The sequence below is a fragment of the Sapajus apella genome, unplaced genomic scaffold (genome assembly GCF_009761245.1).
Source record: "Sapajus apella isolate SASKATOON/1434 unplaced genomic scaffold, GSC_monkey_1.0 scaffold1, whole genome shotgun sequence".
NCBI lineage: Eukaryota > Metazoa > Chordata > Mammalia > Primates > Cebidae > Sapajus > Sapajus apella.
The window spans coordinates 79783251-79801123 of record NW_022436941.1 but is presented as its reverse complement, the minus strand read 5'-3'; positions in this window follow the sequence as shown (position 1 = coordinate 79801123).

The window sequence follows — 17873 nt, the reverse complement described above, 5'->3', positions numbered from 1 at the left end:
CCTCTATTTTATCTGCTCTTTCTTCAATTTTTTTTTTTTTTAGATGGAATTTTGCTCTTGTTACCCAGGCTGGAGTGCAATGGCACGATCTCAGCTCACCGCAACCTCTGCCTCCTGGGTTCAGGCAATTCTCCTGCCTCACCCTCCTGAGTAGCTGGGATTACAGGCACGCGCCACCATGCCCAGCTAATTTTTTGTATTTTTAGTAGAGATGGGGTTTCACCATGTTGACCAGGCTGGTCTCGATCTCTTGACCTCGTGATCTACCCTCCTCAGCCTCCCAAAGTGCTGGGATTACAGGCGTGAGCCACCGCACCCAGCCAGCCCCTATCTGCTCTTTCTTTCTGAAACTACTCTAAGACAGATATTAAATGGCTTGGTTACATACCATATCTTATCTTTCCTTTCATATTTTTAACCCCTTGCATTTTAGAAAACATAATAGATTTCGAAGCAAGACTTCATGGGCTAAATCCTGTCTCCCCACTTATCATATATGTGACCCATGATGGTTTTCTAACCTTTCTTTCTTACATTTACTCATCTATAGAATGAACTAATGGTGATGTCTACTCGTTGCATTGTTCAGAGGACTAAATGAGTTACTTTAGTTTTAACAGTGCCTATCACAGAGTAATCACTTAATGCAAGTTAGCTATTATAATATTACTGGAAATAGTATTGCAAAGCAGCTAAGCTCATGGACTCTAGATCTAGACTAACTGGTTTTTAGTCTTGGCTACTCAGCTAAGTGTCCTTGGGAAAGTTGTTTAATTTCTCTGTACCTCAGCTATAAAGGAAGAACCTCATACTGTTTACACGATAGTCTTGCTGTGTCAATAAAGTAGTTAGAACTGCTCCTGGCTATTTGGAAAATTTAAGCTATTTGGAAAAGTTTTTGACCTTGTCTTTAAAAGCTGCTAATGACTTTCAGAATTTTTTAATTGTATTTTAATTTTTATGATTTCTTCATGTTCTCTTACGGTGTCTTCTTTAATTTTTATGATTTCTTCATGTTCTCTTATGGTTCTCTTATGGTTTCTAGCATACTGTTGATGCTTTGTGAATAAATATCTTCTCAAATTTCTCTGAAGATTACTAACTAGACATTCTTTTCCAGAATAATCTTAATTTGTTTCTGAGTGATTCTTAAAATGTGTTTATTGTCTACTTTTCCCTTCATTTAGAAATCTTTCCTGAAAGTCCTGGTAAGCTTTAATTGGTCATTCTGTATTTCATAACCAGGTCATATAATGTCTGACCTGGGATTCTGTGAACTGGTTATGTTAATAATTATTATTGTTTTAGGGGTAATGGGCAAGAAGCTGATTATTATATTGTATAACCTCCAAATTCCAGGTGACTGTGTGCTTTGCTTTAATATGACAATATTCACACTGGCTGCTGTGGTTCTCCCAGACAGCTTTTGTTCAATTTCTTTAGGGAAGAGCCCTCATGTCTTCCCTCTGAAATAAATGCCTATCTTCTGGCTGTCAGGATGAATAGGGTGGGGAAGCCAGCTACTCTGTTATCAGACCTTCCACTAGTCCCACATACTTTACTCCTTCCATGGGGCCTTGAGTCCGAAGCCTCGCCAGTGTCCCCTGGGAAAGTTGTGGGCTTCTTTGGTGGCTGTACATATAGCCTGGATTCTAGGCTGCAGCTTCCTCCCATCCGGTCTCCACAGTCAACATCGCCTCTGTTTCCGCCTTCCAGAAACGTTAAAATTGCTTTTCCATTAATAGTCTCTCTCTTCTTCTATCTGTTTTTATGAACAAATACATCTTTTATTCCTGTCCTACTGATTGAATGGAGACTTGGGAGGAAGAAGCAACAAATACAGAAGTCTGGTCTGCCATCTTTAATGAGTACCATTGGAGATAGATTTTGAAAGGATCCCTTGGTTTGCCTCAGCCTCATTTTGACATATTTTGGTTTTAATGAGTCAGTCTCACAACATTCCCAGTAATAAAGCATGATATGTAAAAAGGAATATTAAACTGTAATGCATTGGTTCTGAGTTTGTGAACACTAAGGAATACAGTGGTCCCTTTTTGGTTTTTTTGGTAACTTGAAGTCCATGCTTCCTAGGTGTCAGAAAGCTCTTGCTTGTTGGCTTCAGGCTTTATTCAGTATCCTTTTGATTATTATAACATCTCCCCCAAATCATCATTCTTGTGCTATTGGTAATGTGTGTATGTCTATTCCTAACTACCATTTGTCCTCTCCCTTCCCTAAAGGCTTATCTAGTCTCTTACCCTAGTGATACAGCCTATATCATAAAGAAATTTCTAGAAATACCAGTTCATATAGCCTAGAACTGAGCTAGCTCTAAGAAAGTCACTTAATAGTTTTTCATTCTTTTATTGGAAGAAATGTTTTGGATATTTTGTATGTGTGAGTTATAGGAGATACAGTGAACAGGACAAACATGAACCCTCTCATTGTAGAGCTTTGTTCTATAGGATTCTTTTTAGTCCAGGCTTACCTAGTTCTTGTCAGCTTTTCTTACTTGAGCACCTCTTAACGGAATGCACCTCCAGTCCCACCTTCTATTCTGAAATGGAAGGAGGTAGTAAGAGTCAAATAGGAGAAATGTTGGATGCATTTTGCTGCTCCCACCGAAAGCTGTGTTATTTGCTCTCTACGTTCTTAGGGCTCTCTGGGTGTACAATGGATGAGAGGTAGGCAGAGGATGTAATTAACTAAATTAAATCTGCTTAAAAGATTTTTAAACACTTACCCAGCATATTATGTTGTGAATGAAAGAAGGGTAGAAATATATTTTCTGGAGCAGTGTACATTAATCATCTTTTATTTTCAACAACAACAAAAAAAACCCTCTTGTGTTACTAATTCAATAACATATAGAAATAAAGTCAAGATGTACCAATGTCATTGTTTCTCTATTATAGAATCCACTCACATTTTAGTCGTTCCAAAACTCTTTAACTGCCATGAATGAGGGCGGTCTTAGAGATGTTACATTTTAAATTCCAGGCACAAAGCTCTTCAGATGACATAGCATTTGTTCCTTTCTTTCCTAATGAGGCTGACAGCCACTAGAGGCCCTCCAAGTCCAGAACTCAACAATAGAACTGGAATGCTAACCAGCTCTCAACAGCGCATCAGCCCAGAGGTGAATCTGGGGGTGATCCACCATTCTGAAAGCACATATTTGCCAGTCATGTCCACGACTGGCATGTTAAGCACCTGCAATTGGTTCCTTGTCTATATAGGCTTTTTTCTATAGAGTACTGTCTAATGTCAACAACCATTTCTAGGTTCATCTGTTCACTCATTCCTTCCCTGAAATTATTTTCCCAATATTCTTCTGCTTCAAAACAAACTCTCAATGTTCACTGTCTCTTGTGAGGGAAATCAAATACTGGCAAAGATGACTCTGCTTTTTCAGTGCTGATAATACTCATTGTTATTCAACAAACGATTTTACTTTATCCCATGAATAGTAATGCTGGCCTTTGCTTTATTGAGTCAGATGAGGTGGTTGAGGTTGAGAGGCCTGGGTTATACCTCCACAGTCTACTTTGTGAGTATCTGGTTACTTAGAGATTTCATTATTGAAGAGTCCAGAACAGAACTTAATGATCTGTCTTGTGCTCCACACAGGCTCCAACAGCAGGAGAAGACTATTTAGTATGGGCTTGATTGTTCCAAGGTTGGGAACCAAACAGCCTGCTGAATATGCCAATGTGGCATAACTATGGTCTAAAGAAACATCTTCCACCCAAATCTTCCAGGCCAGGAATAAGAAGGGCTAAAGACCTCCCTACAGTCTACCACCTCAGCATTGAGTGTTTATATTGTCAAGTCACTTCTCAATAAAATTCATCCCATTTCCAGAATGTCTCAGAGCAGACAGATCACTCAGCTGGGAGTCAACTCCCCTTTAACCTATCTTCATCATGGAGCCATATCACTCTCCTTGAAAGAGCATTATCAGCCAGGTGTGGTGGCACAGACCTGTAGTTCCAGCTACTGGGGAGGCTGAGGTGGGAGGATCACTCAAGCTCAGGAGGTCAAGGCTGCAGTGATCTGTGTTCGTGCCACTTGTACCTGCATTTCAGCCTGAGTGACACAGTAAAATCCTGACTCAAAAAAAAAAAAAAGAGAGAGAGAGAGAGAGAAAGCATTATTGCCTGGGCACAATGGTTCATGCCTGTAATCCCAGCACTTTGGGAGGCTGAGGCAGGCGGCTCACCTGAGGTCAGGAGTTCAAGACCAGCCTGGGCAACATGAAGAAACAGCATCTCTAGTAAAAAATACAAAACTTAACTGGGCTTGGTGGCCGGCACCTGTAATCCCAGCTACTTGGGAGGCTGAGGCAGGAGAATCACTTGAACCCAGGAGGCAGAGGTTACAGTGAACCAGGATCACACCACTGCACTCCAGCAGGGGTGACAAGAGCGAAATTCTGTCTCAAAAAAATAAAGGCATTATCACATCATTCCTCTGCAATAAGTACTTTGCTGACTCTGTTATCCTTTGGATAAGGCTGGCCTTCTTTAATATCATATTCAAGTTTCCACATTGTTTTTCTCTAGTCAATACTTTTCTAGTATATTTTCCACTTCTCTTCATTTCATTGGGCTTATCTTTGTTGATGCAGTTCACCCACTTGAAATTCTCTTACAGTTTTCAGCAACAAGGACTCCAGTCAGCTACAGATGAGTGTCTCTTGGAGTAAGAAGACAAGAGGAGAAATCTTTGGTCTTTGAGAGTGATTCTATTCTTAACCTACTTTCTCAGTGAGACTCCAAAAGCCCCACAACAGGGCAAATACTCTTGCCTTCTAGGGACCTGAGCTGCCACATTTAGTTAAGGTTATTTGTCCTTTGCAAGATACCCTACAGCATTGAGACATTTCACCTGGTTTTATTACAGAGGAAGTGAAGAGTATGGTATAAATTTTAATGTTGAGAAATTCCATTTTTCACAATTTATTTTAACCTCCTTAAAAGCACATACAACTGTAATTATCTCAAAACAAAAAGAGTTCTAATAGATATTTACTTATTTGCCCATTAACTCAACCTATTCATTCTATGACTGAACACATCCTTTACATTGTGTTTTGGATTTGCCCAACTGTCTAAGTTATTTGAGAGAATATGTTCAGAGGTCTTCAAGAATAAAAGAGGTTTTAGATTTTCAGTCATACTAGTCTGGTTCATGACAAGATATCAAAATATCAAGATTCTTGTCTGAATCAGATGAACTTACTTCATTCTAGGAAAAAAATTGGAAGTACCTGGTTTAGATTTTTTAAGACTTTCTTTGTATTTCTCGTAAGATATTTTACAAGTTCAGAGAAGCAATTGTTTTCAGGATTTTGACCTTGATTTGTATAGAATCGACCTAGCCATTGTAACTTCCTAAATCTTAAATCATATGTGTCTTGCACATTAACTTTGATGAACTGCTCCCTGAAATTGATTCCTTGGACCTTAATTTAGTGGGCCATTGGCTACTTGCTTTATAAGAATGTTTATATTCATTCTAGAAGTCAAAGATCAAAATGAGCTATTTCTTACCACATTCAGACATGGTAATTTTAACAGGGCATAGAAGTTTGCTTCTATTGTACAACCTCTGATGCTGCACAATTAATGACCACTGAAAGAACCTGAGGGAAAAAATTATTATGATTAATACTGGTGCCTATTTTTGTGAGGTGGTAGTTGCTACTGCTGGGAAATTAAGTGGAAGAGAAGGGAAAAAATTAAACATTTTATATTTGCAGTTTTCACATATGTGGAGGGAAGACTGGCTTCGAGGCATTTGCATACTAGCTTTTAACAGGAGCAGCAACATTAAGTCATATTTTAGTTCAAGACTTATATTTGGTGCTAATAATCTGAGTAATTATTTACAGAACTACACACACACACACACACACACACACACACACACACACACACACATGCATACACACAGTGTGAGATCTAAAACATGTAGCATTTGCCAGAAAGTAGGGCTATAACTCAGTGAAATGTGTTGGTTGCCAAGCATGAAAAGGCCTGCTTACTTACACTGGGATGCACTTGTAAATCAAAAGAAGCCCTGAGGTGAACAAATCATTTATGCAAAAATTTTGCTTTTGCCTACATAAGTGATTTGCTCTAATTCAGTACTTCCTTAAACCTGATAGCTCTTTATTTTTTGTTATTCAGTGAGATTCCTCATGAGTTTATCAGATGATTTGCTAAAAACCACAGATGTCATAGATTAATTTGCATTTAAGTATAAATGGCATTGTTTCAAAAGCTTTCTACCTCCCCAATACATATACCTTTCCTCATCATTTTAATTAGAACTCATTTGGAGCCCTAAGTAAAATCTCCTCGTAATTATACTTGAAAATAACTAAAAGGGTAAATTTTATGTTATGTATATTTTACCACAATGAATAAATAATTTTAAAAATCACCATTAAAACAAACAAATAAAACATAAACACCTCAGCGTTACCTCCCGATGATATTATTTCATTGCCCCTGCCTGGAAGGCATAGGTGTTTATTAAGCATGCTACAGATGACTGAGATGGCCCCAGGGTTACTAACCTCTGATCCAGCTGACTCCTGTCTCTGTTAGCCACTTTCTCTTGCAAGCTTTCCTGCACATGGACCTCCTAATAAAGTTCCAAACACTCTGTCACATCACTCTTCCGTTCAGTTCCTTCACTTATAGCCCACGACTGGACCATTATCAACTGCTTACGCATTAACTTTTATAAGTAAAGAAGGCATCATTGTGTGTCATAGCATTTAATATTAAATTTAATACTGGGGAAATATTTTAAATCTTAAAAACTGATACATAGCATAATATATGAGCCTAGATTTCTAGAGTCAGAGGCTGGTCCATCATTTGTAAAATATGTGGCTACCCAAGGGCGATGAAAAATGTCTCACCTGATGGTTCATGTGTAGAAAACCGAAATTCCAAAATCAAGGCTTCATTTCCTTGGGTTAAAGAAGCGAGAATATTAAAATGCAAATGTCTGTAAGAGAGAAGTCTGACGTGGGATTGCCTTTCCTTTCTAGCTGGACCATTAACTGAAGGGAAGATGTGGTGGAGAAATGGTAGAGAGATCGAGAACACTGGGCATCTCCAGGGACTGCCAGCATTAGAAAAAGCCCATATGAAAAAGGAGTGAGAATGCTGAAAAACAGCTCTCTTTACTTTACCATTTTCCTTCAATAGCTCTAACTTAAGGTATGTGCACGTGTGTGCACTTGCACAATCTGTGTAAGAGAGTGAGGGAAATATTTAAAATTACAGCTATCTTCTAAGATTAGATACTGTGATTTAAATACTAACAATTCTTTAGTTGAAAATTTTTACAATGAGCAATGAGAGGGAACTTGCTCAATCAAACATTAAAAAGTAGAACAAAGTTACAAAAACTAAAGTATCATGGGAGTAGCATTGGAATACACAGAGAGATAAAGGAATAGAAAAAATCAATAAACATATTAAAGAGTACAGATGTTTATGTATGGATTAGATATTATTTAGCAGATGATAAAAATGACATAAAATCATGAGGCCATTAAAATGTAGAGACGTATTTATTGGCATAGAAAGTTAAAGTAAGACACTCTTGTTTTTATATATAGATAGACATATAGGTAATTTTGGGAAAAAAAAAACAATGGAAAAGGGATTATCATCAGGTGGTGGCACTTTAGGTCACTTTAACTTTTTCTTGTTGATTTGAATGTTTAAAATATAAGTTATACTCATGTAACTGGCATAAAAATGCTTTATCATTTACAAAAGGCTGAAATTGAAGCCTTTTTTTATATCAGAAGCTTATAACACAGTGATAATTTATTCTGATACTATTTTATAATTACTACAGGGTTTGCAGAAGCTTAGGCTGCTTATAAAAATAGAAGCCCAAGGAATACAGATCCATGTCTGAAAAAAAATGGGTCTCTAAAATCTCAAAGGAAGATTCTATAAGTGAAGCAAATACTAGGTTTATAGAATAATATGGAAAAAATGAATTATTTTCCAGTACAGTGGGCACAGTAGGTGAAACGTATAGAACTTAATGAGGCATGGGAACTACGAGTTAGGTTGGAAGCACTTATTTTATATTTCAGCCTCAAAGAGGTCAGAATAAAAGAAAAATAAAAGCATTTTTTGCTTGTAATTCTTTCTGTCCTTTCCCAGGAGCAGTTCAGCAAAGATTGAAGATGTGCACAGAATAATGTTGTTGAGGGTGGTGGCAAGGTGTCCACAGGAGCGACATGACCTGAGAGCCCACACAAGGATTAAGGCAGCAATATTTTCCAGCAAGCCTGTGCTTCTATTGCTAAAAGGGCTGTGTAAGTCAGATAAATGCCAAACTCGTAATTCACCCAGACACAGCTTTTATACTGGCTAGGTCAATCCAATTATCTCAGAGCAGGGACAATGGGGAAAGTGCATGAGGATGTATTAGGCAGCTTTCCACTAGCAAAATGAGGTTAAAAAATGTAGAAACTTCCCATTACCACCTATAGGATGACCACATAGCTTACAGATGAACAGAGCTTCTAGCTCCTGTCCCCTCAGCCCAAACCCACCTTTCCAAGACTGTAGGACCACTCTCCTACAGCAAGACCAAACTCCAATTATGTTTGATATACTATGTTTTTACTTAAAATAAAAGCCTTCCCATGTGTCAAAATGGCTCAAAGTATGAATTAACTTATTTAATGCTTGTAGCCCAAGGCTATAGGTACTGTTTTTCTCTCCATTTCACCTATAAGGACTTACAGACACAGAGAAATTAGGTAACTTGGTCAAGATCACACAGCTAGTAAGTGGCAGAGGTGGGACACTAGCAGACAAAGCCTTCTCTTTTAATTTTCACATTGTATTTTGAGAGAAATAAATGGCTTAGTATAAGTTTATATTTATCCACAAGGCTCCAACCACTGATATAACCACAAAAGATGGTTAAATAAGCATCCTTAAATCTAACCAAAGAGAAGAGTACTTCATCTCCTTGAGGGTAGATATGGAGATGAGAAGGAAGAAAAAAGAAGAAAGGATTGAGGAAGAGTGAAGGGAGGAATGAAGGTTTGAATAATCATAAGCAGGACCCACAATGGAGGAGGGAAAAACCATGATGCATCCATGCAATAGAATACTACTCAGCAAGCAAAAGAACAAATCACACTGACATAGCAAGTGCATTCTGCCAAGTGATAGAAGCCAGACACAAAAGACTACATTTTGTATGACTCAATGTACATGAAATTCTGGGAGAAGCAAAACCTTAAGGATGGAAAACACCAGTTGCCAGGGTTGGAGTTGGCAGGGATGAGGGTGTGACTATAAAGGTAGATTAGGTAATTTTTTGGGTAACTAAACACTCTGTACATTTGTCAGAGTCTCAAAAGTGTATGTACATTAAAAAGGGTGAATTTTACTGTATCAAAATTTTACCTTAATTAAAAAAAAACACATCACCACAGCACTCAGAGCAGCTTCGAAAATACTGTTTCTCTCACTTGGCATTTAGTAACCATTTAGCTTAATAGGTCATTCACCCTATGAGCACAGTCCTGCTTGTATAGTGGGATGCCATTTCTTCTGTCTTAAACTGGGTAGAAATTTCCTTTGGGTGAGGCACAGTGGCTCATGTCTGTAGTCTCAGCACAGTGGCTCGTGTCTGGAGGCCAAGGTGGGAGGATCACTTGAGCCCAGGAATTTGAGGTGGAAGTGAGCATGACCACACCACTGCACTCCAGCCTAGGTGACATAGTGAGACCCTGTCTCAAAAAGAAAAAGAAGTTTCCTTTGGAAATTATGACCCTGAAAATTGATTTCAGGTTAAGGGATGTTAAAGTTAATAATAATACTAATATAACTAATTGAATACAATAAGAATACTAAGTTCATACTGATATTAAATATGTACTTAAATGGGGACAAGAGAAAGCTTTCTTACAATAGAATACAACTAATACATGTAAGTGTAATAATATAGTTTTTTAAAGAAAAACATTTTTTAAAAAAAATTACCATTTTTTTTGTACCATAGTTATAATTGATCCAGCAAGAATTATCAATGGATTCTAAGCCTGGCTGGTGAATATTTGATGAGAATTGGGATATTTCCACATATCCCAAAAAATATATTACCACATATTACTTATTAATTACAAAAGTAACTGTAATATGCAAAAAGCTTAATCAATGATCAAAGTTAACATCACCAATTCTGAAATAAATGTACTACTCATGCCCCCTGATGTGATGTCCTGAGTACGTATCACTAGGTACTATTCCTGCCCAAAATGCACAACCTGAATTTAATTTTAAGGAAAGCTTGGGCAAACTCAAAATGAGGAACATTTTGCAAAATAATTGGCCTGTACTCTCAAAAATGTCAGGTTCAAAAATGTTAATGAAAATCAAATTCAAGAAGATGAAAAAGTCATGACGACCAAATAAAATGTGTGAACCTTGTGATTAGATTTAGGACTGGGAAAAAAGCAATACAGGACATTATTAGGACAACTGGTGGATTTTGAATATGGCCTTGGTAATAGAATTATATTGATGCTAAATTTCCTAAATTTGATAAATGTACTCTGATTATATAAGAGAATATTCTTATCTACTCTCAAATGACTCAGAAAAAAATCTGAAAGTATACACATATATACATACAACACATACAGAATTATAAAGTAAATGTGAAAGTGTTAACAATAAATGAATTGAAGTAAAGAACATATGAGATTTCTTTGTATCCTTCTTGCAACTTTCCTTTAAGTTCAAAAGTATACCAATCAAAAAAATTACCCCCCAAATTAGGATTCTGAGAATGTAAGTACTTTCCCCAAGGTCAGAAAGCTAGTGCATACATAGAATAAGGATTCCAATTGTGGGTGGTCTGATTACAAAGATCACACACTTTTCACTGATTTGGGCTGCACCACACCGTTAGTCCAATAGCCTGTCTCTTGCCTCAAGTGTCACTCTTGAGAGTAAGCAGCAAAAATAATGCTGTACATAGTTAATATAACTGTTCTTCTAACGAAGGCAGCTCGACCAACACTGGAAAAACACTACAAAAATACTGAGAATTCAGAGGCTAAGAAGGAGGCAATAATAAGAATCTGTTATTATAGTAATGGCTTCGGACGAATTCATCTTCTGAGTTCCTAGCAGAAAATAGCACAATAGCAGATACCGGTGACAGGAATTATTCTACTGGAGGAAGCTAGTTTTTCTTCATTAGTCTGTATACTTGGAGGTTACAGTAGCAACATCAGAAAAGAAAAAAATATTTCCTTGATGTTCTTCAATCTCTCTGAGAGTCAATAGTAATACTAAATAAAAGCTGGCATTTATTGGCCCATGCTATATACATGAGACACTTTCTAAGCACATTACCCATGTAAACTCATTGAATCGTTATGTACCATGAGTAGTACTATTGTAATCTCCATTTTCCAGCTGCAGAGACCAAGGCATAGACAGATTAGTTAACATGTAGCTAAAAAGTAAGAACAAAGGTTTGTCGGTCAGGCTATAAGGTCTACACTCCAGACTACTGCTCTTTATAGCCTCCCAGGAAAGAAAACTTCATGTGAATCATCCTGAAACAAAATGCACCTTCAGTATTATGGGTAAGTTTATGGTCCAGAAATATTTTTATTTTATTCAAAGGTAAAATAATAGATCCTTTGGAAATTAATTAAAATACATAGAAGCCCACCCATCATTATAGAAAAATACAACGACCAGGTGATTAACATAATTTGGTGACAACTGAGTTTGCTTTTTTTGTTCTACTTTGGACAAAATGAAGCAGATACCTGATCACCACCCTGATGGGGCATAATTACTACTAATCAGGATAACACATCACATTTAATCAATTCTGAGATGCAGTTAAAAAAATTTTTTTTTACATTGTAACTTACCTGAACTTGGGATACAATTTATAGTTAATAATGAGTCACGATGGATTGGCACAGGTTTTTCTTTTGTTCTTAATGGTAAATAAAATAATGCTGTATCTTGTAATCAATTGATGACACCTTAGAATTGATGAAATATGCTGAACTTCCTTCTTTCTTCCTCTGATCATCATATAATATGTAATCTTAAAAACGTTTTTTATTTTAGCTGATTTTTGATAAGCATCACATTGTATTCAGAGTATTGTCATATATATGAGGTTTACATTGAACATTATTTCACAATTATTAATTACAGTGGGTAATCTGATATTGCATTGATGCTGAAGAAAAAATTTTTCATTTACTCCCAAATGTATATTTTCACTTCTTTTAAGGCATTTATTATAATGAGTCCAAGATCAATTATAAGTATTTATAAATGCAATAGAAAGTGCTATAAATTGATCATTTAAAGAAATTTTTGCAGGTTAATTTAGTTTTTTACAACAGCTGCATTGAACAGTTACTGCACACACACACTGGTAAGGCTGAGAGAGCACACAAATATTAACGCACAGTCCTGACCTCAAGAAGCTCAATGTCTGTCACATTGAATGACATGAATTAATATGGATTCTTTTTGTTTTTGTAAGAGAAAAGGTTTTTTTCTGTCACACACACTGGAATACAGTGGCACAATCTCACTGTAACCTCAAACTCCTGGGCTCAAGTGATCCTCCTACCTCAGCCTCCCAAAGTGTTGGGATTACAGGCGTGAGCCACTGCACCTGGCCTGAATGTATTCTTTCTAAAGAAATCTGAGCGTTCATAAATAGCATGGGACATGTAATTTTCTTTCTTTCAGATGTACCAAGAGGAAAAAAAATCGCCAACGTTGATAAGTAAAAAACATAAATAATATGATAGTGATGGATTAAGTAGTATAAAGTAGAACACTTCATATGCACCTAGGAAATGCCCTTGTTGAACAAAATGGTCTGGGCTTCTGTTCATTTCACAAATATTTACTGAGTTCCTACTCTATACTAAATATGAAGATGTGATGATTAGTTTTATTTGTCAACTTGGCTAGGCCACAGTCCCCAGTTATTCAATCAAATGTTACTTCAGGGGTTGCCATGAAGGCATTTTGTGTGTGATTAAAGTCCACAATCAACTGATTTTAAGTAAGGGAGATTATTCTAAATAATCTGAGTGGGATTGATTGATTCAGTCCATTGAAAGGCCTGAGAACAAAGCCGAGGCTTCCCTGAAGAAAAACAAGCCCTGTGAGGTAGCTATTAGAATTATTCCTATTTTACAGACAAGGACACTGAGGCTTAGAGAAGTTCAATATCTGCAGACTTCAGTTCAACTCATGCCTGAGTTCCAACCTGTCCTTCCTGAGAGCCAGCCCTAAAATTTCAGACTTTCCCAGTCAGACCCTAAAATCACTTCAGTCTCTTTCTTGCATTAAATCACTTAGCAGCTCTTTCCTACTGGTTCTGTTACTCTGGTTGAATCTTTACTTAATACATGAAAAGAGAGGGATACATAAGACAGACTCAGGCCTTGTTCCTACCAATTGTATCAGTTTAGTGGAAATGTTACAGGAGAAGCTAATGATTACAAGATAGCCTTATGATGGCAAATGTAACTTAGACTTCACAGTGTTACAAGTAAGGAAAGTTTCCTGGAAGACTGAAGTTTAATTTGAGAGTTGAAAAACTGAGTATGGTCTTTACCATTTGGTTCATTTTTGCAGTGGCTGGTACTGGATGTTTTTTTCCGTGGTTAGTGCTTTTCAGGAGCTCTTGTAGGGCAGGTCTGGTGGCGACAAAATCTCTCAGTAATTACCTGTCCATAAAAGATTTTATTTCTCCTTCACTTATGAAGCTTGGTTTGGCTGGATATGAGGTTCTGGGTTGAAAGTTCTTTTCTTTAAGGATGTTGAATACTGGTCGCCACTCTCTTCTGCCTTGTAGGGTTTCTGCCAAGAGATCCGCTGTGAGTCTGATGGGCTTTCCTTTGTGGGTGACCTGACCTTTCTCTCTGGCTGCCCTTAGCAATTTTTCCTTCATTTCAACCATGGTGAATCTGATGATTATGTGCGTTGGGGTTGCTCTTCTTGAGGAGTATCTCTGTGGTGTTCTCTGTATTTCCTGTATTGAATGTTAGCCTGCTTCACTAGGTTGGGGAAGTTCTCCCGGATAATATTTTGAAGAGTGTTTTCCAGCTTGGATTCATTTTCCCCGTCTTGTTCAGGTACACCGATCAAGTGTAGATTAAGTCTTTTCACATAATCCCATATTTCTTGGAGGCTTTCTTCATTTCTTTTCACTCTTTTTTCTCTTTTCTTGCCTTCTCTTTTTATTTCATTGAGTTAATCTTCAATATCTGATATCCTTTCTTCTGCTTGATTGATTCTGCTATTGAAACTTGTGTATGCTTCATGAAGTTCTCGTGCTGTGTTTTTCATCTCCATCAAGTTGTTTATGTTCCTCTCTAGGCTGGTTATTCTAGTTAGCATTCATCTAATCTTTTTTCAAGGTTCTTAGTTTCTTTGCATTGGGTTAAAATATGTTCTTTTAACTCAGAGAAGTTTGTTATTACCCATCTTCTGAAACCTGATTCTGTCAGTTCGTCAGAATCGTTTTCTGATCTGTTTTATTGCCATGCTGGTGAGTTGTTGTGATCTCTCTGGGGAGGAGAGGCATTCTGGACTTTGATGTTTTCGTCCTTTTTGCACTGGCTTTTCCCATTTTCTCTGAGTGGACGTCCTTTCTGTTAAAGTTGGGGTTATTTCTCCTGTATGAGGCTTTTTTTTTTTTTAAATGCAGGTGTCAGTGTGCCACTTGAGACAGTCTGTCCATTGTCTGCCTGTGGAGGCGCTGCTGGGCTGCCTCCATCTCAGCCAGGCTGCTGTTTATTGTTCGCCTAGTTTCCGTACGGGTGGGATTAGCCCTGCCTTCCCAGCGGTGGGGGTGGGGTTAGCCCTGCCTTCCCAGTGGTGGGCTCTTTCACTCTGCCGAGCCTGCTGTTCCCCGGTGCAGGATGTGTTAACTGCAAAACTCGCCCGGGAGAGGGACTCTGGTTGTTGGATCTTGTGGGGGAGGGGCCTGTCTGGTGGTATCCCCCTCCCCACTTTCAACTCCCCCTTTTGTGGGACAGGTAGTCCCATTTTGCAAGCATGTTTGGGATTAGTCCAAATCTCCGCCCTGGTCTGTGCTAACAAGGCACCTGTCTGTCTGGGGCTGCCGGCCTGGGCTGTTGCCTGGGTCTGCGACTCCAGGTGGTTCTCAGCATGGCAGTATTTTCCTGGTCTGTATACTGCGGAAGTCTCAGAGTGAATTGCTGTATCTGATTCAGAGAACCGAGGAGGTGATGCCCTCCCCCATTCTCTGTGCCTGATACACTTTCCAGGTGGGGCAGTGCCCCACCTTGCCTCAGCTGGATGCCTTTGGGCTGCTTTCACTGCCTTTTTTGGGGGTTAATCCTGCTGTTCAACCAGTCCCTTTAAAACAAAATCTGTACCTCGCTTGGAGACACAGATATCGCTCTGGTTCTGTCTCACTCGGTGGTAGCTGCACTCGGGAGAAGCTTCCTTTCAGCCATCTTCCCAGAGCAATCAGGCAAGGAAAAGAAATAAAGAGTATTCAATTAGGAAAGGAGGAAGTCAAATTGTCTCTATTTGCAGACATGGCTGTATATTTAGAAGACCCCATCATAGCAGCCCAAAATCTCCTTAAGCTGATAAGCAACTTCAGCAAAGGCTCAGGATACAAAATCAACGTGCAGAAATCACAAGCATTCCTATACACCAATAACAGACAAAAAGAGAGCCAAATCAAGAGTGAACTCCCATTCACAATTGCTATAAGAAAAAAATGCCTAGGAATACAACTAACAAAGGAAGTAAAGGACCTCTTCAAGAACTACAAACCACTGTTCAAGGAAATAAGAGAAGACACAAACAAATGGAAAAACATTCCATGCTCATGGTTAGGAAGAATCAATATTGTGAAAATGGCCACACTGCCCAAAGTAATTTATAGATTCAATGCTATCCCCATCAAACTACCAATGACCTTCTTCACAGAACTGGAAAAAAACACTTTAAACTTCATATGGAACCAAAAAAGAGCCCACATAGCCAATACAATCATAAGCAAAAAGAACAAAGCTGGCGGCATCATGCTGCCCAACTTCAAGATATACTACAAAGCAACAGTAATCAAAACAGCATGGTATTGGTATCATAATAGAGACGTAGACCAATGGAACAGAACAGAGTCCTCTGGAGAAACACCACACATCCACAACCATCTGATCTTTGACAAACTTGATAAAAATAAGCAATGGGAAAAGGATCCCCCATTTAATAAATGATGTTGGGAAAATTGGTTAGCAATGTGCAGAAAGCAGAAACTGGATCCCTTCCTGACACCTTACACTAAAATTAACTACAGATGGATTAAGGACTTAAACATAAGACCTAACACCATAAAAACCCTAGAAGAAAACTTAGGCAAAACCATTGCCTAGGACATAGGTATAGGTAAGGACTTCATGACTAAAACACCAAAAGCATGACAACAAAAGACAAAATAGACAAATAGATCTATTTAAACTTCAGAGCTTCTGTACAGCAAAAGAAACAATCATTAGAGCAAACTAGCAACCAACAGAATGGGAAAAAATTTTTGCAATCTACCCATCTGACAAAGGGCTAATATCCAGAATCTATAAAAAACTGAAACAGATTTACAAGAAAAAAACAAACAAACAAACCCATCCAAAAGTGGACAAAGGATATGAACAGACACTTTTTAAAAGAAGACATTTGTGAAGCCAACAAACATATGAAAAATGCTCATCATCACTGGTCATTAGAGAAATGCAAATCAAAACCACATTGAGATACCATCTCATGCCAGTTAGAATGGCGACCATTAAAAAATCTAGAGACAACAGATGCTGGAGAGAATGTGGAGAAATAGGAACACTTTTACACTGTTGGTGGGAGCGTAAGTTAGTTCAACCATTGTGGAAGACAGTGTGGTGATTCCTCAAGGACCTAGAAATAGAAATTCCATTTGACCCAACAATCCCAAACTATGGGAATGAGCAGAGCTAGATCATGAAGTCCTGTGAGTCATGTCAAGTTGCTGGGTGTGCAAAAGCCACTTAAGGGTTTTTACTATAGATATCAATTGATCATTTTTAGATTTGGGGAAAATCATTCAGAATGGAATGTGGAGAACTGATTGGGAGAAAATAAAGATTGGGAACTAGAAGAAGTAATTTAAATTACTAATTGTGGTGATTTAGTTTGGGTGAAAGCAGTGGAAATGGAGAGAATTGAATTGGAGAGATATTTAGACAGTAGAGTGAACAAGACTTGGTGACTGACTGAATTTGAGGAATGATGGAGATTGAAAGTCAATGTTAAACATGATTTCTGACCTAAAGAAGTAGTGGATGATGGGACCATTCACAAAGATGAGAAATACAGAAGAAGGATTAGGTGTGGAGCAGAGGAAGACTATGTTTGATGTACTTATGGGCATACAGTTGGGGATAACCAGTCAGCAGTTAGCCATGACAGTCTAAAGGAGAGGCGATAATCTATGTTCAAAATATAGATCTGGGGGGCGTCACTGTATCAATGGAAATTGAAGGTAGGGTGCAGATGAGATTGCCTAGGGAGGTAGCAGAGAGAGGGCAGGAAAAAGACCAGTGTATACCCTGGAGCAACTCCAACACGTTCAATGTGAAAAGAAGATCCCTCAAAATCGGAGGCAGCGGTTTCAAAATCAGGTTAAATGCATGACTTAGAAGATGGCCTTCCTTAGGATTGTTTCTCCACAATTCATTGGTGAATATGAACATCGATTAATATCCAAAGACAGCACGATGTTGTCAGCTGTAG